Below are 12,972 nucleotides of genomic sequence, written 5' to 3'. Positions count from 1 at the left end.
GGTAATGCACTAGGTCAGCGCGCCCTCCTTTCCTCTTTTTATGTTTCAGTTTTAAGAATACCCATTGTTCTGAGAAGGGCAGCAAAACTGCAGGCACTGTATGATTTAGAGGGTTGGCTGACCACTTATCCATAAACTAAGGACACAAGCACGGGAGATTATTGTTGTATTGTTGAAAGAAAGCTTAAAGTGGTGTTGCCACCATTAAATAAAAATTTGCTTAAAATTCTTTAAAAAAAAATAAAAAATTTTACTCACCTCTAAATACCTGTTGCTAGTGGGTCCCTCGTAGTCTGCCTTCTTCCTTGCCCGGGCTGGTGACATCACTTCCCCTCGCACCGCACATTCACCTGGGACCTGTCACGTGTCCCAGGTGACTGTACGGCGTATCACGGTGCCCTGCGCCGCTCGTGCATGTGCAGTGGGTGCCCGGCTGTGCCCACAGTATGCATGATGGCGCCGCAAGCAGAGCGGGGAACAAGGGGGGGCTTTGTTCCCCCGCATCGCTGGACCCTGGGACAGGTAAGTGTCCAATTATTAAAAGCCAGCAGCTGCAGTATTTGTAGCTGCTGACTTAAATTTTTTTTTTTTTTTTTTTTAGGGGGTACCCCACTTTAAGAAGTCCAGTTTGCGAAAAACCATTGAACTTTTTGGCCTAAAAGCAAAATGCTATGTGTGGCGGAATACAAACACTGCACATCACCCTGAACACACCATCCCCACCGTGAAACATGGTGGTGGCAGCATTATGTTGTGGGGATACTTTTCTTCAACAGGGACAGGGAAGCTGGTCAGAGTTGATGGGAAGATGGATGGAGCCAAATACAGGGCAATCTTAGAAGAAAACTTGTTGGAGTCTGCAAAAGACTTGAGACTGGGGCAGAGGTTCACCTTCCAGCAGGACCACGACCCTAAACATACAGCCAGAGCTATAATGGAATATGTTAGAATGACCCAATCAAAGTCCAGACCTAAATACAATTGAGAATCTGTGGCAAGACTTGAAAATTGCTCTTCACAGACGTTCTCCATTCAATCTGACAGAGCTTGAACTATTTTGCAAAGAAGAATGGGCAAAAATGTTACTCTCTAGATGTGCAAAGCTGGTAGAGACATCCCCAAAAACACTTACAGCTGTAATTACAGTGAAAGGAGGTTCTACAAAGTATTGCTTCAGGGGGGCTGAATACAAATGCACGCCACATTTTTTTTAGATATTTATTTGTATAAAATGTTGAAAAATATTTATAATTTTCCTTCCACGTCACAATTATGTGCTACTTTGTGTTGGTCTATCACTTAAATACCAATAAAATAAATTTATATACGTTTTTGGTTGTAACATGACAAAATGTGGAAAATATTAAGGAGTATGAATACTTTTTCAAGGCACTGTATGTCTGCTTTAAATTTAGATTGTTGAAATATGAACTTCCTGCAAATGCATACCTCCCAACTTTTTGAGATGGGAATGAGGGACATCTATCAGCAAAGGTATGCAGGCATAGGACACACCCCTGACCACACCCCCTTAAAGGAGAATTGTACAAAAAAACAAGATTAGTTAAAACACACAATTGCTTTTTTTTACCACTGTTATTCCTTTATACTGGCTTTGGGAACCCTTCAAATGCAGAAATTTAGAAATCAGATGAGTTTGGTGCTGGAAAACACTTTTTGATAGACAAAAAGTGCATTTTATATACAACTCTATAGATCAGACCAAAATGAGGGACAAATGAGGAGGACTCAGGGACATTGCTTGAAATCAGGGACAATCTCTCGAAATCAGGGACAGCTAGGAGCTATGCAAATGGGACAGGTTAACTTTAAAGGAAGACTCCCCCTCCACAATTTTTATTTTCCCTTTTACCTTATCCACTGTGTTGTCCTCAAAAAAACATTCACACGTCCGACAAATCCAGCTTTTTCTTTGTGTAGGGCAGGTCGCAGTGTAGCAAAGACTGCACCAAACCCCCTGACATACGTGACAAAAGTGTCCCAGGGGGCTTTGGGGGGGACATCATTCTCATCTGGGTTGGAAAGCGAAGGCTGTGGGGTTGTGACCCACAAAGAAAGTATAATATCTAATGCCTTGTACACACGGTCGGACATTCCAACCACAAAATCCGTTGGATTTTTTCCGACGGATTTTGTCCGAAACTAGTGTTGCATACACACGGTCGGACAAAGTTGTTGGAAAATCCGATCGTTCGGAACGAGGTGACGTTCGTTGCGTACGATGGGACTAGGTAGAGGCTAGTAGCCAATAGCTTTGGTCTCGTAATTTGATCTGAGCATGCGTGGCACTTTGTCTGTTGGAATTCTCTACAAACGATCGGAAAAAGTCCGATCTGATTTTTTTGTCGGAAAATTTTAGATCCCGCTCTCAATTTTTTTTCAATTGGAAAAAGTCAGATAGAGCCCACACAGAATTGGATTTTCCGACAATATAATCCGAACAGACATTTTCCGTCTGAATTTCTGACCGTGTGTACAGGGCATTATAGTATAACTTGCAGGGTAGAAGAAAATTATTGCAAGACATTTAAAAAGAGTGAAAGGTCTATTATAAAGTCATCATATAATACAAAACAATTCCCACTAGTCTGCCCATATTGAAAACGAAATACTTTCAGTGTAGAAATGACTGTGTGGGACTCCATGGTAGCTTGTCACCTGATCATATGCCCACACATTTTACCATTTGATCTCTCGGGAAGAGGATCTAATATTAGACTGGCTGATCCTCCTCTTCAGCAGAGTCTAGCTTTAGTGGGATCCCATAGCAGTGGTTTCTATAGTGAAGATAATTCAGGATTTTTTGTGCTTTTATGACACTTAAGGAAAAGGGTGGGCGGGTTAATGGGGGATGCCTTATGTGATAGGTCTGCTGGCATTTAGATTGTTGAAAGCTGAACTGGTTAGTTGCCATATGTGTATATTTAGAGCTAAACACATTGCATGGAATTCAATAATCTTTTGTCATTTCCAGCTGCAAAATTACTATTTAGAGAAAAACACAAATTCAATAACATTCTACTGTATAATTTCCTATGAAATCCTTGCTGAGCACAGATACGTTCACTGGGGAATATGGCACCAGTGGTCTGATGGATTTGATAAACGCACATTTGTTAGCTGGATACAAAAAGATTCACACCGATACACGAATCTCTGTAGCTGCCAAATGACAAAAAAACACATTTTACATTGCTTAGCCAAAAAATTTCAAAACTTTGCTGACACTTTTTGCTGGATCCTGGGTCATAGGCAGGGCTTTTTTTCAGCGGGAACACAGTTTTGCCACCTCCAGCATTGAATGTATGTAGTAGCAAGGTGTGCTGGATGGTCTATTGATACTGGCTGCTGGGGAATTTATTGTCAATGGAGGGGATCTATTTTTGAAGGGGAGGTCTTATTGTTGCTGGTGGGGGATCTATTGTTCCTGTGGTGGGTCTTATGTTGCTGGGGGGGGGGCAGTTGTTGCTAGGAGGGATCTACTGTTGAGGAAGGGGGATCTATTGTTGCTGGCTGCATGGAAATCTGTTGTTGCTGCCATGGTGCTATTGTTGCTGGGGGTATATTGATAAAGGGATCGGGAGCCTGGTCCCCAACTAGGCTTCCACAAGGACATGGGGGCAATTGGACTATCACGGTACAGTATGACAAAAAAAAAACATTTTACATTGCTTAGCCAAAAATGTCAAAATTTTGCTGACACTTTTTGCTGGATCCTGGGTCATAGACACCCGGCTTCCACAAGGACATGGGGGCAATTGGACTATCACGGTACAGTAAGGCCATTGCCTTACTGTACCGTGATAGTCCAATTGCCCCCATGTCCTTGTGGAAGCCTGGTTGAGGACCAGGCTCCCGATCCCTTTATCTATAGATTCCTGGATGATGGTACAAGCCTTTAAATATTTTTATCCTCTAGCAATTGATTACAGAGGCCACCTCTATTTCTGGGGGGTATATTTTTGAAAGCGGTAATTGTTGCTTGGGGGATCTGTTGTTGTTGGGGGGGGGTCTATTGTTGCTGGCTACAAGTGATCTATTTTACTGCATTTGTTATCATTGACAAATTTCATACAAACTACTTAGCACCACAAATGTTATTTGGCTCTGTATTCTCTAAAAATGGCAGTACTGGGAGGTGGGTAGGGATTGGAACCCAGGGACGGTGCTCAAAGGTTGATAGGGGGTGGAGACATGGGGTAACTCTGAAAGGGGAGTTCCTGCACCTGTTCTCTGAGAAAAAAAAAAAACCTCTGGTCATAGGTATGATCTCAGATGGGCCGTTTAGAGTCCTGACATAGAATACTAAACTTTAATGGAGGAGAGTAGATTCAAAAAGTAAGTTCGCAAGTCCACGTGCCCGCAACTGCCAGGAAGCTGACACTCCGCAGAGCTAATCACAGTCAGTGAGACATTTCACAATCCACAGCTGCACAGATTGGGAAATGTCTCACTACCTGTGATTAGCCCTGCAGAGTGTCAGCTTCCTGGCAGGCGCGGGCACGTGGACTTGCGAATATGCCTGAGCTCATCCTTATTCAAAAGTAGTGATGAGCTCAGGTGTGTTCGGAATATGATCCAAAGCCCATTGTGCAAGCATGCCAGGAAGCTGTCTCCTGTTTAGGTCAGTCTTCTGTACCCAGGACATTACCCAACTGCGTGTATACCAGGGGCTCATCACTGTTCAAAAGTATGGACATGAGTATGCACATTTACATGCCCAGGATGTTACTGGCAGCCATGGCCACCAACTTCCAACTGGTGATCACTGTCTTTTGGCAAACATAGCCAGAATACATAAGGTAACTTATTAGTGCACTGCATTTTCCGAAAAAAGTTACATGCACTTCTTTGGTGCACTTTCTGTGCATTGAGTGGCCCATTCAAATGAAAGGGCACGTGTAAAAACACACATGAACGCACGTGTGTGGTAACATCGCAAAGATAAGGCTGGGTTCACATATGAGCACACAACGGCTCACAATAGAAACCCGGTGCATTCTTATTTATCATTTCAGTTACGATTTCAGGCTGAATTCAGACCAAAAGACGCACATATCGCACCGGAGCCACTGCAGAGATATGTGAACCGACTCCATAGAGAGCAAGTCACAAGCTCCTGCTATTGTGAATTGGATGCGGAAAAACTGCATCCAATTCGCACTTGTGTGAACCCAGCCTAAAGCCGACTAGAAATAAGATAAACATACTCTTAAGAATCAGGCTAATTAAACATTCTCCTTCAACGAGTGGAACAATTTGTAGTAAAGTTGGCCACCTCTAGTGACTGTAGTGACTACCATATCAGGGCATATAATAAGTGAATTGGTACAGGTGCCAACTTCCCATGTTTTTTGGAGGACAACAGAAGTTATTGTTGAAATCACCTAAGCACACAAGTGAGGTCTCAAACAATCGCACCTTCTGTCCCAACTGCAATCCTAGCCAGTGTCACCCACCCATCAAAGTCACAAAGGCCTAATGATGAGACTCCATGGTGTTGGACACTTCTTACTGATGCTGAAAAGGCACAAACTAAGCCTGGTCATTAAGGGGTTAAAGCAAGTTTGCATAAAGCAGTGTGGACAATTATACCGACAGCCTTGTTTCTGTAGCTCATGAGCCCTGACTTAATTGTTTAATTCAGCCTATTACATAGAAGGAGCAGAAAGTGAGCATTATTGACCTGCTGTGCAAAGCGGTCAGGTTGGTAATTAAACCATTGTGTTTAGACATACATTCTATTGGATCAGCAAGGAAGCAAGGTTTAGGATTTAAAATGCAGAAAATCCCCTGTCACCTGGCAGCCATGGAGTTAATTGTGAACAAGCTCAGAGGGTGCCTAATCCAGGTGATCACTATATACCTGAATGGGTGGGGGTCACTGCACAGGTCAGGAGCTCAGTTACACAAGTCACTCATACATAGACCACCCTACACTCTGGCTTGCTAGCTGGGATCTTAGTGGGAACAGCTAGTCATTATTATAATCCCTCGCAGCAGCCAAGCTTCCACCCCACACACTGTGCTGAAAGTCAGATACAAAGCAAGCGTGAAAATGATATTAATGGAATAAAGCAAGTCTTGGCAGTAGAACAACGGGTTAAGAGGATGCATCCGATGGATTTCACGGAATCCCTTAGAATATCACCTAATGGGAAGACGGTTTTCCCAAAGGCACAGATATTGTTGGTGGTGAAAGTGTTAATTAACATTCCTCCAACTGCACAGCCTGTGTCATTAATTCCTGCTCTCGAGGCACCTCCACAAGTGCCATGGATAACCTGTGGCTGATGAGGAACCACAAGTCCCAGCAAAGCCCTCCTGCTGTATCCTGTGGTTCCTGAACAGCTGAGGCTTCTGGTTGCTGCTGATGAGCAAGCTGTCAATCAAAGCATCACTCAGACTCCTTCACCTATCCTTCAGCAAGGACATCCTTGGATGTTGACTTGTTAGAGATTCCAGTCCATTTATTGAAACAATACAGGATATTTGGGGCAATAAGTGTAGAGCATGGAGATGTACTGTCAAGAGCAGATAAGTAGAAGACTTACCTGCAACACCTTGCCCATTGCCAGTCAATGCATAGCATGCTTTTCTTTGTAGGAGAAGAAAGGATGTCAAGGTAGGAGGTGAAGCCCCCTTGTGCAGTGGGATTTGCTAGCTTTCATTGATGGGTTGCCCCTTGGGGTCAACAAGGACTTGGTGCATGTATGGCAGCGCTTAGTTGCCGGGTTCGCTCGCTCTCCTGCAGTGAGTCTATCTGCTGCATCCTCATTGAGCACCCAGCGAAGGGAAAAGCAATTTGCTTCAGCCCAATGACAGTCCTCATTCCTGTAGTAAGACCACCCATCATGCATTATTCATGATCCAGATCTCAGGGGCTCCACATCCAAAGCTTAGCCAAACCTCAGACAGAAAGCAGTTAGCTGCTGCAAGGTGGACATTTTCATCTCCCTCTCTATGCATAAGCATTTTAAGAGAACAGTCAGACTGAATCTCAATCAGTGCCTTGGGGAAGGATGGGGCTTTCAAAGGACAGCTCAGCAAGGCTGACAAGGTGATCATACTTGTTGCTGTACCCAGTTTGAGTTCACTTGGCAGAAAGTTGAAACACAAAAATGGATGAAATTCTGACATAGATAAAAAGTTGCCATACACGGTTAGATTTTTGTTCGGTTGTTTGTAGAAAAATTGTTCTTCAGAACATTCTTTCTTGCCATCATTGCATCTACTATTTGCATTTGAAAGCCCTTAAACATTCATCCAGACATTTAAAACTGGCCATAGATGATTGTGATTCCATATAACCAACAGGTTGAAACAAGAAAAATTGCTCCGATTCCCCAATCCAAACATTTGAGGTGGATGGGGTGAATCTTCCCTGTTGTGTCTTTATAAATCGACTTCTGTTCAACCTCACTGCCCATACATGGATTGAAAGTCGGCCAGTCCCTACTGAATTGGTCCACGTATTGTCACCTTAAGGCTAGGTTCACACTGGTGTGATGTGGCAACCACAGCAAATTCTGTGCGGGTTCGCTCACTGCATCAGAATCAGCTCTGTGAACCGCTGCCGGTATCAATATAAAGTTAATGACACCCCCAAATTGGTTCACAGAACACAGTGCGAACTGTGCAATCGGATGGAATTGGATCACATGTGTCTGAACACCCATTTGATTCGATTCCAGTGCAGACATAAAAGAGGGTTCTGCACCATTTCGGAGCGAATGCGATACGATTTCAGTCATACAAACTGTATGGCAGAATTTGCACGGCACAGATGTGATGTGATGTGCACAGGAATGCGGTGCGAATCCCATGCCATGTTTGCAATTACATTAGTGTGAACCCACATTAAGGCCGGGTTCACACCGCTGCGATGCGGGAACGCTGCGAATCCGCGGCGTTTTCCCGCATCGCATGACTCCCGCCGGCAGTTCACACTGCCCTATGCGGACGGCTGGGAGTGTCAATGATATGTTAATGACACCCCCAGATCCGTCCGCATATCGCAGTGCGATCTGCCGACTCGCACAGGAATCGGATTGCATGGTGTGAACCCCCATGCGATCCGATTCTGTTGCGGACCAAAAAAAGGGTCCTGTGCGAGTTTGCTGCGGGAACGATGCGAATTCAGCCATACTATCTGTATGGCTGAACTCGCATCGCTACGGAGATCTCCCACCGCAGCAGTGTGAACCCAGCCTCATACAGATTTTATTTACAACATGTATGATTTTTCCTGAACAAAAACTATATTCACAATTCGTTTGTTCGAATAAAAAAAAAATCAATCCTGCTCTTTGAAATTTTCTCATCACTACACTCGAAAACGAATGTTGATTTCACTCCACTAACCATTAGAAAATCAAACAGGTGTTTAAAATATGAAAATATTCGAATGAAATTCTACTGGTGTATGGACAGCACAAGTGGCATTAGGCTCTTGTTCACATTGGAGCAATTTGACAGGTCAAATCGCATAACAAGTCGCACCATATTGCCGGTGTTCTATTGAATAGCGCCCATTGTCGAAAAGTGCCCACACATTGTAGGAGCCGTTTTTCCAACGGGAGATGGCATTTGACAAGCAGAATTGAAAGCTATACAAACAGCAGAGGGAGACCGTAGTTGTCAGATTGTGTTGTCAGACTGTTGCGGGGCGGGTTTACAGTGTGCTCAAGGTCGGGTTTTGTCTGTATTCCAGGGTGGGTTTGGTGTGTTGAATGGCCAGTTTTGCCTGTCTGAGGCTGGATTCACACCTATGCAGTTTTAGTGCTTTTTGCATTTTGCAGATTTGCACTACAGTCCATGTAACATGGTTTCCTATGGAACACGGTCTGTAGTGCAAATCTGCAAAATGCAAAAAACACTAAAAATGCATAGGTGTGAACCCAGCCTAAGGGTGGGTTGCAACACAGACAAAACCAGCCCTGCAACAGCGAGGCACAATCTCACAACTACGGTCTCCCTCCGCTGTTTGCATAGCTTTCAATTCTGACCATCAAATACCATCTCCCATCGAAAAATGCCCCCTACGTTGTGTGCATGCACTATGGTGACGTCACGCCAGCGGATCAGGAAATCATCTGGAGTGCTCTTCCGTACTGCGCATGCGCCGCCACTTTTCAACAGCGGGCACTAATCAATAGAACACCGGCAATTGCACTGTTCAAATAGGTGCGGCGCTGACTTTGCGGCGTCGTATCGATTTGAAAAGTAGTTCCTGCACTACTTTTGGCGATTTTGGGTGCAACTTGCATAGACCTCTGTGCATGAAGCCGTGCAGCTGTCTTCCAACTTGCACCCAAAGTCGCACTGACATGCAGCTTTGAAATTGTGCGATTTCAGATGAAGTCGTATGATTTCAAAGCACCAGTCAATGTGAACGAGGGCTTAAATGTCTCTTTAAAGTTGAATAAAAACTTTATAGAAAGGAACTTTGGACTGCATTTGCTGATCTCTTCTCTTCTTTTTCTGGAAATGCTAGTTAACTGGCTGTTAGGCTAATCCAATGGCTTCGGTACTTTCCAAGGCACTGACCTGGAACAAATCTGTGAAATGACTTTCTAATCTGCGTGCTTGTGAAGCATCAGTGATTCCGAATGTATTATAGGCAGAGACAGACAGACAGGCAGCTAGGATTGTTAGGAGACCGGCACTGGCAGCTTGGATCTGAAAAATGATAATGCTAGCAGGATTTCATGTTATCACTCATGTTTTACAAACATTTGAGTAGGTGGGTTGATTTACTAAAGGTAAATTCACTCTGCAAATTCGTTTTTACTTTGAAAGGGAATTTTCCCTTTGCTTAGTGGTGAAAATTGACTTTGCAAAGAATACCTGATCACATGCAAGGGAAGTTCTAAAAAAAAACGGTATTTTTGCTTGTACATGTTAGGGTGATGGAAGTCAGCGCAACCGCACCTCATTCACTAGGCTAAGGGGAAATTGTATATGCAAAATAAATACTTTTTTTTAGCTTTAGTAAATGAACCCCCATGTGTCTGGTGGGCTGTTTAGAAAAAAAAAATTCTGCCTTTGAATCTATTTTTGTATTTCAATGCTAAATATGGACGTTATGGGCAAATTCATTCTTACTAAGCATATTAACTGCCTGTTTGCAGTTGCCTCAATAGCACCAATTTGTTTAACCCCTTGAGTACCAGCTTGTCAAACCCCTTTACTACCATGCTATTGTTTTTTTATAGTTTTCAGTGCAGTGATATTTTGACTCGCATGTTCTAAAACGCTGAACCCAGACAGGTTGTAAAAATATATTTTGAGATCTATAAAGCTTTCTTTTCATGGTATTTTATAAATATTTTTTTAGGGAAAAAAACAAAACAACAAAAAAAACTTACTTTCTAGTTTAACAAATGTCAGGACAGTACTGAACCCCCCAAATCACCACTGTTTGGAAAGTAGACACCCCAAGATGAATTTTTTTCCACAATGTTATGGAAATGAAGAAACCGGCTGGTATTTAGGTGGTTAAAACACAAAGCTTGCAAACACGGAGCTCCTCTTTAGATACATTAACTAGTTGCCGTCCAGCCGCCGTCGTTATACAGCGACGGGTTGGCTCTCCTGCGAGAATCGCCGTAGCTGTATGGCTGTCCCGGGGGTGTGCCGCGACACCGGAGCTGATGCACGTGGCCGACGTCTGTGATGTCCACCCGCGACCCACGATCGCTCCTCAGAGAGGCACAACAGGGATCTGTCATTGTAAAGAGACAGATTCCTGTTCTATCAGGGGAGTAGCGAGAGATCTGCTGTTTCTAGTGATCAGGAACAGCGATCTCTTTCTACTCCTAGTCAGTGCCCTCCCCCCACAGTTAGAAACACCTCCCTAGGGAACACTTAACCCCTTGATCGCCCCCTAGTGTTAACCCCTTCCCTGCCAGTTGCATTTATACAGTAATTAATGGTAGTTTCTAACTGTGTCCTCCCCCCACAGTTAGAAACACCTTCCTAGGGAACACTTAACCCCTTCCCTGCCAGTTTCATTTATACAGTAATTAGTGCCTATTTTTAACTCTGATCGCTATATAAATGTCAATGGTCCCAAACAAGTGTCAAAAGTGTCCGATCTGTCTGCCGCAATGTTGCGGTCATGATAAAAATGTGCTAATCACTGCCATTACTAGTAAAAAAAATACTAATAAAAATGCCATAAATTTATCCCCTAATTTGTAGACACTATAACTTCACTCAATATACATTTATTGTGATTTTTTTTTTTTTACCAAGAATATGTAGAAGAATACATATTTGTCTAAACTGATGAAGAAATCATTTTTTTGGGGATATTTATTATAGCAAAAAGCAAAACATATTGTTTTTTTTGTTTTGTTTCAAAATCGTCGCTCTTTTTTTGTTTAAAGCACAAAAAATAAAAACTGCAGAGGTGATCAAATACCACCAAAAGAAAGCTCTATTTGGGGGAAAAATTGGACGTGAATTTTGTTTGGGTAACACGTCGCAGGACAGAAGAAGAAATTAAAAGCCAGCAACAAATACTATAGCTGCTGACTTTTAATATTAGGACACTTATCTGTCCAGGAATCCAGCCAATTTTTCAATCGACTCTCAGGTGCTGCCACCGCCATTTCAGGTAAGAGAAACCGGCAGCCTTGTGGCTTTACAGCCGGCTCCCTACTGTACATGTGCGAAGCGTGCTGCGCTTTGTGAATGGCCTAACAGCAGGAAAGGAGGAAGGGGCTAAACTCCTGTTGCAAAGTCTGCCAGATATGGGAGTGGGTACCTGTCAAAACCAGGTACCCGCTCCCCCCAAAAGGTGCCAAATGTGGCAGAGGAAGGGGGGGGGGGAAATAAGAGGAGCTTCTCTTTTTGGGTGGATCATACACATCCTCTTTAATGTGTAGATCATACACAGAGGGAGGAGGAGATGAAGGAGTTAATGTACAGGGCGCATACAGTGGGAGCATGAAAGATGAAGGGGTTAATATACGGGTCACCTAGAGATAAGATGTAGATCAGTTGTACAGTAGAAGAGGGGGAAGTTAAAGGGTTAACAAAAGTCCCATAATAACAATTCCAGCAGGACCATTTGACAGAAGATGCTCTAACGAGTGGCTTCTGTTTGCCCTCGTTCTCATTGAATGTGGCTTTGAAATTGTGCGACTTTTGTCTGAAATCGCATGATTTCAAAGCCACATATCAGTGCGACTTTGAAGACTTCATGCACAGATGTCTATTCAAGTCACACCTGAAATCGGCAAAAGTAGTATATGCACTTTTAAACGATGTGGCACCGCAAAGTCACACCGATTTGCACAGTGCGATTGCCGACAATAGGATGCCACCTGTCAACACACAGGGGTACAGGCGGACCAAAATTCAGTGGGTTCTGCTGAACTGGCTGAATTTCCATACTTGTATACCCAGCTTGAGACATAATTAAGAGGTGATCTCTCCAAAGTGATGGTATATCCCCTCTTAGACAGGCGTCACTAAAACAGTTGCCCCATTGGAATATTCCGCTTCTGTTTTTGTTCTTGTGACAACTTTGTAAAGATTACAGTGTATGTCCTCGGGAAATAAACACATATTCATACCTCCCAACATTTTGAAATTGAGAATGAGGGACACCTACAGGCAAATGTATGTAGGCATAGGACACGCCCCCTGCCACACCCCCTTAAAGGAGAAATAACCCCCCAAAAAAAGGTTAATTAAACTCACAAGTGCTTTTTTTTACCACTATTATTCCTTTATATTGGCTTTTACAATTTACAAATGCAGCAATTTAGAAACTGGATGAAAGGTTTAGCACCGAGAAACACTTTTTGGAAGATAAAAAGTGCATTTTATATACAACGATATAGATCAGACCAAAATGAGGGACACATGAGGAGAAAAGAGGGACAGAGGGACATTACTCCAAATCAGGGACAGTCCCTCGAATTCAGGGACAGTTGG

The 12,972-nt window shown here is 43.3% G+C and overlaps 1 protein-coding gene across 14 annotated transcripts in view; it reads right to left on the bottom strand.

Moving 5' to 3' along the window:
• The window catches only part of PROM1 (prominin 1), a 377,121-nt gene extending 370,315 nt beyond the window's left edge, over window positions 1-6,806 (bottom strand). For 11 of the 14 annotated variants that reach the window (XR_013272366.1, XR_013272373.1, XR_013272375.1 and 8 more), the window contains exon 1: window positions 6,576-6,806. The gene's annotated coding sequence lies outside the window, so the exon portion shown is untranslated. The remainder of the gene's footprint in view (window positions 1-6,575) is intronic. The other 3 variants (XR_013272369.1, XM_077477744.1, XM_077477746.1) reach the window with 1 other exon arrangement.
• Window positions 6,807-12,972: the final 6,166 nt, after the last annotated feature.

Source organism: Lithobates pipiens, unplaced genomic scaffold, assembly GCF_037356315.1.
Source record: "Lithobates pipiens isolate NorthernLeopardFrog02 unplaced genomic scaffold, aLitPip1_a1.2 Scaffold_13, whole genome shotgun sequence".
Taxonomy (NCBI): Eukaryota; Metazoa; Chordata; class Amphibia; order Anura; family Ranidae; genus Lithobates; species Lithobates pipiens.
Note: the sequence above shows the minus strand (reverse complement) of the source record. Positions and strands in the feature narration are given on the sequence as shown.